The following is an 11,305-nucleotide window of genomic DNA, read 5'->3' as shown; positions in this document are numbered from 1 at the left end:
CATCAAAGTGGTGGATAACCCTTGTAGTGCAAACAGGAGCGCAAGAATTCGCACCGGAGGAAGGGTTCCACGTCATTACCTAGCTCCAAAGACATCTTCTTCAGATCGTTCTAACACTGCAGGAAGGACGAAGCCTGAAGCTGAAGGGTGGGGAAATAACTCCAAGAATTGGGACTCGCCGTCGGACATACTTCTTAATCGCGTCGAGCACAATTCGGAGATGATCCGCAACCTCATGTACAAGATTGATGAGCTTCAGGAGCTTGTGGAGAAGCTTGTCGGGAATTCATCACCACCATCGCCAAAGGAGTAATTCATCATCGGTATTGGCATCCCCTTGGTTTGTTCCAAGCTTGGGGGAGTGCCGCGGTATCACATCATCACTACCTTTTACTTTTTACTATCAAGTAGTGTCATATCATGAGTAGGGAAGTTATCATATAAGATGGGTTGCAGTGTGGAAGTATCTCTCCTTTAGTCGGTTGTCTATGTATCCCTTGGTGTGAGTTATCGTTATGAAATATTAATGAGAAGTCTTATCATTTACATATTGCACACCTTATTTTAGTTTGCAATTTCTATTATATGATTGATCTTGATTTTAGTATTGGTACCACTTTGGGAGCATTGAGTAAATCTATTTGGTTTTGGCAAACTTAGCATTGGTCAATAGCAACAACATCTTGAGGTTTAAGTAGAAAAGAGAATATATATAGTTGTTTCATTGTCTTCCTTTCTTGTTAGCTCATAGCTTATTATTCTGAAGTTAAAATTGTTTGTGCTTACAAGAAAGATGCATGATTGTTTCTATCACATGTATATTCGTTTGTTTCCCTCAACTTTTGTGCTTGCTAATTAACCTTGCTAGCCAAAGACCAGACCGAGAGGGAATGCTTCTCGTGCATCCAAACCTCAACCCAAACCTATGCCATTTGTGTCCACCATATCTACCTACTTCATGGTATTTCCTGCCATCCCAAGTAAATACTTCGTGTGCTACCTTTAAACAATTCAAAATTTATCATCTATTATTTGTGTCAATGTTTTATGGCTCATGAGGAAGTATGTGGTGTTTTATCTTTCAATCTTGTTGGGCAACTTTCACCAATGGACTAGTGGCTTCATCCACTTATCCAATAATTTTGCAAAAAGAGCTGGCAATGGGGTTCCCAGCCCCGATTAATTAACTTTCATGATACTACAAATAGACACTCCTCCATGGTATGTGATTGTTGGACGACACCCGAGGATTCGGTTAGCCATGGCTTGAGAAAGCAAAGGTTGGGAGGAGTGTCATCTAAATAAAACTAAAATAAAAAGGCACTCCTTCATGGTATGAGATTGTTGGCAGGCACCCGAGGATTCGGTTAGCCATGGTTTGTGAAAGTAAGGTTGGAAGGGGTGCCACCCAAAATGAAAATGTCTTAATGGGAGCCTGTGACGCCCCGGAACCGGTACCATGAGGATTCCAGTGATCCCGCCGAAATCCGCACGATATCGATCCAGAGACGCCCTCCGACACGACATGCGCGACGAATCACACACGTGATGCCAGAGGAATTAACACGAGCGGTAACATTACAACAGGATTACAATAGAGCCCACAAGATACATATATTACAACAACAACTCCAACGAGTCAAGATACAAATATACAATACAAAGATCCAAATCATACAGAAGTTCAAATAGGTCCGAGTACGGACAAGATACAAATTGGACTAAGAGTCCTGAAGATAACCAGTGGCGTCCATAACCTCGCCTGTGCCAAGCCTAAGGGTAACCTTGCTAACGTCGTCATCTCGTACCACAAAGTCGGGCCATCTGCTGTCGACAAAAGGGGAGGAGGAGACAAAAAGAAAAGAAGGCGAGGGTAAGTACCATTGGCACGTACTTGCGAGACAAGACCAGCCTATGCTCGCCGGTGGGCGGTATAAACTTCACCCGCTATATGTGGAGTTTAGCGCAAAGAAAGCTACTATCCAATAGAGACACGCTACAACATCCGTCTACTCGTAGGAGATAAGAGAGCGCACAAGGTAACAGCTTCTATACTCTGCAAACATACCACAGCCGATGCGATCCCCCTTCGCAAAGAGGTACTGGCAAAGGCACACACACTTTTTGAAAAAGTTTTATTAACAAATTATTAGCAACAGGAAATAAGGTGTAAGTTGTTCTATGATCAAGCTATACAATTCCAAGTCGTCCATAACCGCGGACACGGCTTATCGATAAGATGTACACCCTGCAGGGGTTGCCCAAATGTAACCATACGCATGCTCGACCCACTTACGACAGGTGGATGTCTCACAACAAGACCGTTCCCAGTTCAACAAGAAAGTCTAGGGAGGCCACCCGACTAAGCTACCCGTGATTTAAGTCCGCCTGCACTGCGGACTCGTGGTTTGCGACGGCGGCTAGGCGTGCGAACCACACGCTTTCGCTAAACGTCCCGCGGGTACAAGATGAGAATATAAACACCCGAAGGCAACAGAAGTAAACACCCGAAGGCAACAAAGAAGTAAAGCATGGCATACATGGCATAGGCAAATAAAACCAAGGTTGTGGCCCCCTTTTCAACCGACTTGAGAAAAGGTAATGGGTGAGGGGGTCCCAATAATCGTCCCCACGCATGGGTAGAGCGCTCAATCTCTAACGTATAACAAGAACTCGGGTCCTAGGGGACATTAGCGAGTCAAAGTTCCGATGCTTTCGCAAAGAGGCTCACAGATGCCTCTGCTTACAATTTTAGTTGTTAACAATAAAGTAAAGTGTGATTATCTCCAACAAATGATATAGCATGTAAAAACCTCCCAACAACCCAACATATCCCGATAACAGATCGAGATAAACAACAGAGCCTAAACACGCCTACGACTCGCAAGGCTGGCAAACAACAAACAATAGGTAGGGCGAGGAGGTGTATCTCGGACATATAGGTAACAGGTGGATAGGACACGTGACACAACAGAATCGCAACATAAGGATAGCAATAGATCAAAAGAGCATGTAAAAGTAAAATAGGTGAAGGGGTGGGCTCGCCTGTGAAAAGCTGCAGAAGAACTTGTCGTATCTCACAACACCACTTTGTGATCCTATCCGTGAATAAGCAAATGCTGGACAAACAACGGATGCAAATCTTACTACTACGGCAAAAGAATCAGCATGATCATGATATAATATGCATGGCATGGCAAACATGATGCGATGCAACTTATTCATATTAATCGGAGTCGGAACCCCGAACAATCAAATTAAGGTTGGAGTTGCATTTCTACCGACAAATATAAGGGTGGATTAGCATAGCAAACATGGCAGGGGTGAGCTACAACAAAGTTAAATGGAACCGGGACAACATTTATATGATATCCCACATATTCCATATGTTACATATTAGGTGATAATGCAAACTATCACGAGATTGTATGATGTATTATGCAACAGCGGACAAGGATGGCATATTCAAATTTATTGGATTTTCTGATCGAAATTGATATATAACATGTTTGATTTTGAGCTACAGATTAGAAGATATAAAATAACATGTTTTACAATTGAAATAGAAGAAACAGACTAGACAGAAGGGAACTGGTGCTTTGTCTCACGAAATTTGAAGGGGAAAAACAGAGTCATGCCCTGGAAGCAGCTAAGCATACTCACAAGCAGCTGGGTCGATTGATTGTTGAAGCAAGCAGACATCTTAATCGATTCCAGCCGTGACTAGCTAGCTTAAACAAGCAGGCTAGCAGGTGGATCGTTTCAAGCCGGGAGCTAGTGCACTGTGCAGGAAACAGCGACGAGGAGACCAGTAACCAGCAGCCTGACGTGCGCGTGCAGAGATTTGCGTGTGCTTGCACGACCTGGAGGCAAACTGCGATGGAGACAGTTAACTGAATTTTGCAAGTGTTAACTGAACCCGAAAACATGCAACATCTGGCTCTGGCGACAAGAAAAGAAAAGGCTATCCAGTGGAGCTATCTTCAATTGTTGTATAGAGAATGTGTTCGTGCAGTTTTGAACAGCAGAAGCTTAGAAGCAGGTTTTATGAAACTGAAAACTAGAACAACACGTGTTCTGGATCTGAAATAGAGAGACAGTAAAAGGAAAAGCAAAAAGGAAGGAGTGCGTTTCTTCTGGGATTTGATCTTCAGTCTCCTGGGAAGTAGATTCAGCAGCTAACCGGTGATGTAAAACATGTTGTGCAAAGATGGGCGGAACTAGATCGTAAGTGACCACGCAAACATGAGGCAATATGGGAGCAAGGCGATCTCGAGGACAAGCTACATGCCTCAGCGTCCATGGCAGGCACGACACGGCCATGGTCGTAGACGACATTGTCGTGACAAAAAGGAAGGGGCGAAGGGCCAGGATAGAGGAGGAGCTCACCGTGAGGCTGTTGGCGGCCGGAACGGAATCCTTCAGGGACGAGCACGAGCAGCACGCAGGCCTGCCGCCAACCATGGTGGAGATGCGCTCGGACAGACACATACGACAGATTCGTCAGATAAAGGCGACGGCGAACAGTGAGCAAACAGGGCGAGGAAGATGGGGAAAAGGAGCACCATCTCACCAGGAAGTTGATGGACACCTCGGCTGGGGTGGAAGAGGTCGGAGGCGGCCGGAAGGATGGGATTTCTGCCGGCGGCGAAGATGAAGAAGTGGTCCCTGTCGACGATTTCGAGCTCGATTCGCTGTGTGCGTCTGTCGAAGAGATTCAGAATGACGAGGAGAAGTTCTTGGTGGCCTTGGCTTGGTGAGGGGAGGCCAGAATCGACGGGACGCCGACGTTCTGCAGTTGGGCAAAACCCTCTCCGGTTTCTTTCGTAAGGGAAAAAGGAAGGAAGCCTGGGTGATGCGGATGCGTGAGTGTGTGTGGAGAGGAGAGCTCCACGTCCAGGGAGAAGGGCAGAGAGGAGAGAGCACTATGGTTCCAGGACTCGAAGAGGAAAAATGGAGTGGTTGGGGAGGTTGAGATGTGCAGCTGGCTCACGCTCAAGGAGAGGAACTAGGCTGAAGGTGTGCCCAACGTTTTTCTTTTAGAAATTTTCTGGAAGAATTGGAAATATGAAATTGCTGGGAGATAAAGAGATACACGATAGAACTTTAGAGACCAAGAAGATGACAGAAAGAAAACGAGAAGAGATGATTCAGAACACATTTTGGAAATATTTATTATTGAACCAAAATAATTTTTGCAAGAATTTAAATATTCGGTTTGAGGGTTTTGTTAAATAAGAAAAGAATTGAGGCGGATTTCATATACCATACAAGAAAGAAATAAAATAGGGTGTAATAAAAATAATTTCTATTTTGTCAAAACATCGGTATGATGCATGCATGATGTCATGATGATGCATAAAAGAAAAGAACAAGCAAAATCTATTATGGGTGCTACCCTGGGTCGTTACAATCGACACCACTAACAAGGAACCTCGCCCCGAGGTTCCACGCCACGGTACGGGGAAGAGAGGTGAACTATCGGATCTTCAGGCGACGTGTCGATCTCCTCGACACCACTAACAAGAGTTGTTGCTCCATGCTGATCGGTCGACACCACTAACAAGAATTCTTTGTTCCGATGTTGATGATGCGCTATCGTCGAGATCCTCCGAAGATCGGACCTAATAGGTGAGGGCAAAGATCGTCCAACCCACGTCAAAACCTAAGACTCAGCAAAACTCAGGTAAGAGAGAAGACTCAAAACTCGCATAGGTAAGAGGAGAAAGAAATTAGGTAAGGAGAAAAATCAGAGCTAATCAGAACTATCCAACGAATTTTAGAAAATAGGTTTGACACTAGACACAACAACGTCCGTTGGCATGGTTATCCTACAGGCTGGACTAGTGGGGTACCGTCAACCTGAGGCTCTGATACCAACTTGTGACGCCCCGGAACCGGTACCATGAGGATTCCAGCGATCCCGCCGAAATCCGCACGATATCGATCCAGAGACGCCCTCCGACACGACGTGCGCGACGAATCACACACGTGATGCCAGAGGAATTAACACGAGCGGTAACATTACAACAGGATTACAATAGAGCCCACAAGATACATATATTACAACAACAACTCCAACGAGTCAAGATACAAATATACAATACAAAGATCCAAATCATACAGAAGATCAAATAGGTCCGAGTACGGACAAGATACAAATTGGACTAAGAGTCCTGAAGATAACCAGTGGCGTCCATAACCCTGCCCAGGCCAAGCCGGAAGGGTAACCTTGCTAACGTCGTCATCTCGCACTCGTCAAAGTCGGGCCATCGGCTGCCGACAAAAGGGGGAGGAGACAAAAAGAAAAGAAGGCGAGGGTAAGTACCATTGGCACGTACTTGCGAGACAAGACCAGCTATGCTCGCTGGTGGGCGGTATAAACTTCACCCGGCTATATGTGGAGTTTAGCGTCAGCAAAGCTACTGTCCAATAGAGACACGCTACAACATCCGTCTACTCAGAGGAGATAAGAGAGCGCACAAGGTAACAGTTATATACTCTGCAAACATAACACAGCCGATGCGATCCCCCTTCGCAAAGAGGTACTGGCAAAGGCACACACACTTTTTGAAAAAGTTTTATTAACAAATTATTAGCAACAGGAAATAAGGTGTAAGTTGTTCTATGATCAAGCTATACAATTCCAAGTCGTCCATAACCGCGGACACGGCTTATCGATAAGATGTACACTCGCAGGGTTGCCCAAATGTAACCATACGCATGCTCGACCCACTTACGACGTGGATGTCTCACAACAAGACCGTTCCCGCCCAACAAGAAAGTCTAGGGAGGCCACCCGAATAAGCTAGCCGTGACGTAGTCCGGCCGTAGTCCGAAGCTGACTCTGGGTTTGGGAAGGCGGCTAGGCGTGCGATCCACACGATTTCGCAAAACGTCCCGCGGGGTACAAAGATGTAATATAAACACCCGAAGGCAACAGAAGTAAACACCCGAAGGCAACAAAGAAGTAAAGCATGGCATACATGGCATAGGCAAATAAAACCAAGGTTGTGGCCCCCTTTTCAACCGACTTGAGAAAAGGTAATGGGTGAGGGGGTCCCAATAATCGTCCCCACGCATGGGTAGAGCGCTCAATCTCTAATGTATAACAAGAACTCGGGTCCTAGGGGACATTAGCGAGTCAAAGTTCCGATTCTTTCGCAAAGGGGCTCACAGATGCCTCTGCTTACAATTTTAGTTGTTAACAATAAAGTAAAGTGTGATTATCTCCAACAAATGATATAGCATGTAAAAACCTCCCAACAACCCAACATATCCCGATAACAGATCGAGATAAACAACAGAGCCTAAACACGCCTACGACTCGCAAGGCTGGCAAACAACAAATAATAGGTAGGGCGAGGAGGTGTATCTCGGACATATAGGTAACAGGTGGATAGGACACGTGACACAACAGAATCGCAACATAAGGATAGCAATAGATCAAAAGAGCATGTAAAAGTAAAATAGGTGAAGGGGTGGGCTCGCCTGTGAAAAGCTGCAGAAGAACTTGTCGTATCTCACAACACCACTTTGTGATCCTATCCGTGAAGAAGCAAATGCTGGACAAACAACGGATGCAAATCTTACTACTACGGCAAAAGAATCAGCATGATCATGATATAATATGCATGGCATGGCAAACATGATGCGATGCAACTTATCCATATTAATCGGAGTCGGAATCCCGAACAATCAAATTAAGGTTGGAGTTGCATTTCTACCGACAAATATAAGGGTGGATTAGCATAGCAAACATGGCAGGGGTGAGCTACAACAAAGTTAAATGGAACCGGGACAACATTTATATGATATCCCACATATTTCATATGTTACATATTAGGTGATAATGCAAACTATCACGAGATTGCATGATGTATTATGCAACAGCGGACAAGGATGGCATATTCAAATTTATTGGATTTTCTGATCGAAATTGATATATAACATGTTTGATTTTGAGCTACAGATTAGAAGATATAAAATAACATGTTTTACAATTGAAATAGAAGAAACAGACTAGACAGAAGGGAACTGGTGCTTTGTCTCACGAAATTTGAAGGGGAAAAACAGAGTCATGCCCTGGAAGCAGCTAAGCATACTCACAAGCAGCTGGGTCGATTGATTGTTGAAGCAAGCAGACATCTTAATCGATTCCAGCCGTGACTAGCTAGCTTAAACAAGCAGGCTAGCAGGTGGATCGTTTCAAGCCGGGAGCTAGTGCACTGTGCAGGAAACAGCGACGAGGAGACCAGTAACCAGCAGCCTGACGTGCGCGTGCAGAGATTTGCGTGTGCTTGCACGACCTGGAGGCAAACTGCGATGGAGACAGTTAACTGAATTTTGCAAGTGTTAACTGAACCCGAAAACATGCAACATCTGGCTCTGGCGACAAGAAAAGAAAAGGCTATCCAGTGGAGCTATCTTCAATTGTTGTATAGATAATGTGTTCGTGCAGTTTTGAACAGCAGAAGCTTAGAAGCAGGTTTTATGAAACTGAAAACTAGAACAACACGTGTTCTGGATCTGAAATAGAGAGACAGTAAAAGGAAAAGCAAAAAGGAAGGAGTGCGTTTCTTCTGGGATTTGAACTTCAGTCTCCTGGGAAGTAGATTCAGCAGCTAACCGGTGATGTAAAACATGTTGTGCAAAGATGGGCGGAACTAGATCATAAGTGACCACGCAAACATGAGGCCATATGGGAGCAAGGCGATCTCGAGGACAAGCTACATGCCTCAGCGTCCATGGCAGGCACGACACGGCCATGGTCGTAGACGACATTGTCGTGACAAAAAGGAAGGGGCGAAGGGCCAGGATAGAGGAGGAGCTCACCGTGAGGCTGTTGGCGGCCGGAACGGAATCCTTCAGGGACGAGCACGAGCAGCACGCAGGCCTGCCGCCAACCATGGTGGAGATGCGCTCGGACAGACACATACGACAGATTCGTCAGATAAAGGCGACGGCGAACAGTGAGCAAACAGGGCGAGGAAGATGGGGAAAAGGAGCACCATCTCACCAGGAAGTTGATGGACACCTCGGCTGGGGTGGAAGAGGTCGGAGGCGGCCGGAAGGATGGGATTTCTGCCGGCGGCGAAGATGAAGAAGTGGTCCCTGTCGACGATTTCGAGCTCGATTCGCTGTGTGCGTCTGTCGAAGAGATTCAGAATGACGAGGAGAAGCTCTTGGTGGCCTTGGCTTGGTGAGGGGAGGCCAGAGTCGACGGGACGCCGACGTTCTGCAGTTGGGCAAAACCCTCTCCGGTTTCTTTCGTGGAGAAGGGAAAAAGGAAGGAAGCCTGGGTGATGCGGATGCGTGAGTGTGTGTGGAGAGGAGAGCTCCACGTCCAGGGAGAAGGGCAGAGAGGAGAGAGCACTATGGTTCCAGGACTCGAAGAGGAAAAATGGAGTGGTTGGGGAGGTTGAGATGTGCAGCTGGCTCACGCTCAAGGAGAGGAACTAGGCTGAAGGTGTGCCCAACGTTTTTCTTTTAGAAATTTTCTGGAAGAATTGGAAATATGAAATTGCTGGGAGATAAAGAGATACACGACAGAACTTTAGAGACCAAGAAGATGACAGAAAGAAAACGAGAAGAGATGATTCAGAACACATTTTGGAAATATTTATTATTGAACCAAAATAATTTTTGCAAGAATTTAAATATTCGGTTTGAGGGTTTTGTTAAATAAGAAAAGAATTGAGGCGGATTTCATATACCATACAAGAAAGAAATAAAATAGGGTGTAATAAAAATAATTTCTATTTTGTCAAAACATCGGTATGATGCATGCATGATGTCATGATGATGCATAAAAGAAAAGAACAAGCAAAATCTATTATGGGTGCTACCCTGGGTCGTTACAGAGCCGCTCTTCGAGAGTTTGTCTGGCAAGGGGGTTAGAGTACCCGCTACCAGTCGTTGACAACAACAAACACTTCTCAAAATATTACTTTTATTCTCTTTATATGATTTCAAAACTGAAAAAGCTCTAGCACATGATTTAATCCTCGCTCTCTCTGCGAAGGGCCTGTCTTTTACTTTATGTTGAGTCAGTAAACCTATTTCCCTCCATCTCAAGCAAGTATTTGAGCTGTTGTGATCAAACCATTATATTGTGATTTACTTCATCATGTCTTTTACTCTTCCTTGTTTAGTACAAGTTTTATCTGAATGAATATAGTTTTGAAAGTTATCAATGATCATTATGATTGAGTATGCAAGATGAGCCATATAAATTTTAACATGAGAGCGCTGCTCGATAGATAAGAATAACCTGTTAATTGTTCTCTGACCAAGAACGAAGTTTGCCATCACCAACTATGATTTCTTATGCACCTTTATTTGTGATTAACTTATACTTGTTTCAAGTTGAGTTATATGAGGAAGTTGTTCACTAGAATGTCTTGTGTGAATGGATATGATGCTTCTTGTCCGTATTTGATTTATCGACTCTTCACTCCATAAACATGTGGTCCTGTTTACCGAGTTCAGTTTCGCTTGGGGACAAGCGAAGTCTAAGCTTGGGGGGAGTTGATACGTCCAATTTGCATCACTATTTTATATCATAATTTGCTGTTATTAATTGATATATTTCATATTTGGAGATAATACTTATGTTATTCATCTATTTTGCATGTTTCATGATTATTGGAGGATCGCGCACCGGAGTCAGGATTCTGCTGGAAAAAGCGCCGTCAGAATGCAATATTTCGGAAGATCAACAGTTGACGGAAATTATATGAAAAATCCTATTTTTCCAGAAGACGAAGGGAGCCAGAAGGGGGAGCCGAGGGGACCCGAGGTGGGCCCACCCCATAGGCCGGCGTGGCCCAAGGCCTGGCCGCGCCGCCCTGTGAGGAGGGGGCCCACAGCCCCCTCTCGCCTCCTTTTCTTCGCGTACGCCTTCGTCCCAAAAACCTAAGCTCCAGAGGATAGTCGCGAAGAGTCACAGCCGCCTCTGCTGGGTGGAAAACACCAGAGAGAAAAGAGCTCTCCGGCGGGCAGGAATCCGCCGGGGAAATTCCCTCCCGGAGGGGGAAATCGACGCCATCGTCACCGTCATCGAGCTGGACATCATCTCCATCATCATCACCATCATCATCATCATCACCGCCATCTCCACCGCTGCACCTCGTCACCGCTGTAACAATTTGGGTTTGATCCTGATTGTTTGATAGGGGAAACTCACCCGGTGTTGATTTCTACTTGTTATTGATGCTATTGAGTGAAACCATTGAACCAAGGTTTATGTTCAGATTGTTATTCATCATCATATCACCTCTGATCATGTTCCATATGATGTCTC

The 11,305-nt window shown here is 45.1% G+C and overlaps 2 long non-coding RNA genes across 2 annotated transcripts; both read right to left on the bottom strand.

Annotated features, from left to right (window-relative positions):
* Nucleotides 1–2,639: 2,639 nt before the first annotated feature.
* Nucleotides 2,640–6,685, bottom strand: LOC127312945 (uncharacterized). The gene is made up of 3 exons (XR_007858708.2): nucleotides 4,390–6,685; nucleotides 3,664–3,874; nucleotides 2,640–3,119 (listed from the first exon to the last, which is right to left on the bottom strand). It is a non-coding gene; the product is annotated as an uncharacterized lncRNA (long non-coding RNA).
* Nucleotides 6,686–7,120: 435 nt separating this feature from the next.
* Nucleotides 7,121–9,525, bottom strand: LOC139833398 (uncharacterized). Its single transcript, XR_011749078.1, has 3 exons — nucleotides 8,836–9,525; nucleotides 8,110–8,320; nucleotides 7,121–7,565 (listed from the first exon to the last, which is right to left on the bottom strand). It is a non-coding gene; the product is annotated as an uncharacterized lncRNA (long non-coding RNA).
* Nucleotides 9,526–11,305: the final 1,780 nt, after the last annotated feature.

This window comes from Lolium perenne, chromosome 7 (assembly GCF_019359855.2).
Source record: "Lolium perenne isolate Kyuss_39 chromosome 7, Kyuss_2.0, whole genome shotgun sequence".
In the NCBI taxonomy this organism is placed as follows: domain Eukaryota; kingdom Viridiplantae; phylum Streptophyta; class Magnoliopsida; order Poales; family Poaceae; genus Lolium; species Lolium perenne.
This window is presented reverse-complemented; position numbering and strand designations above follow the sequence as displayed.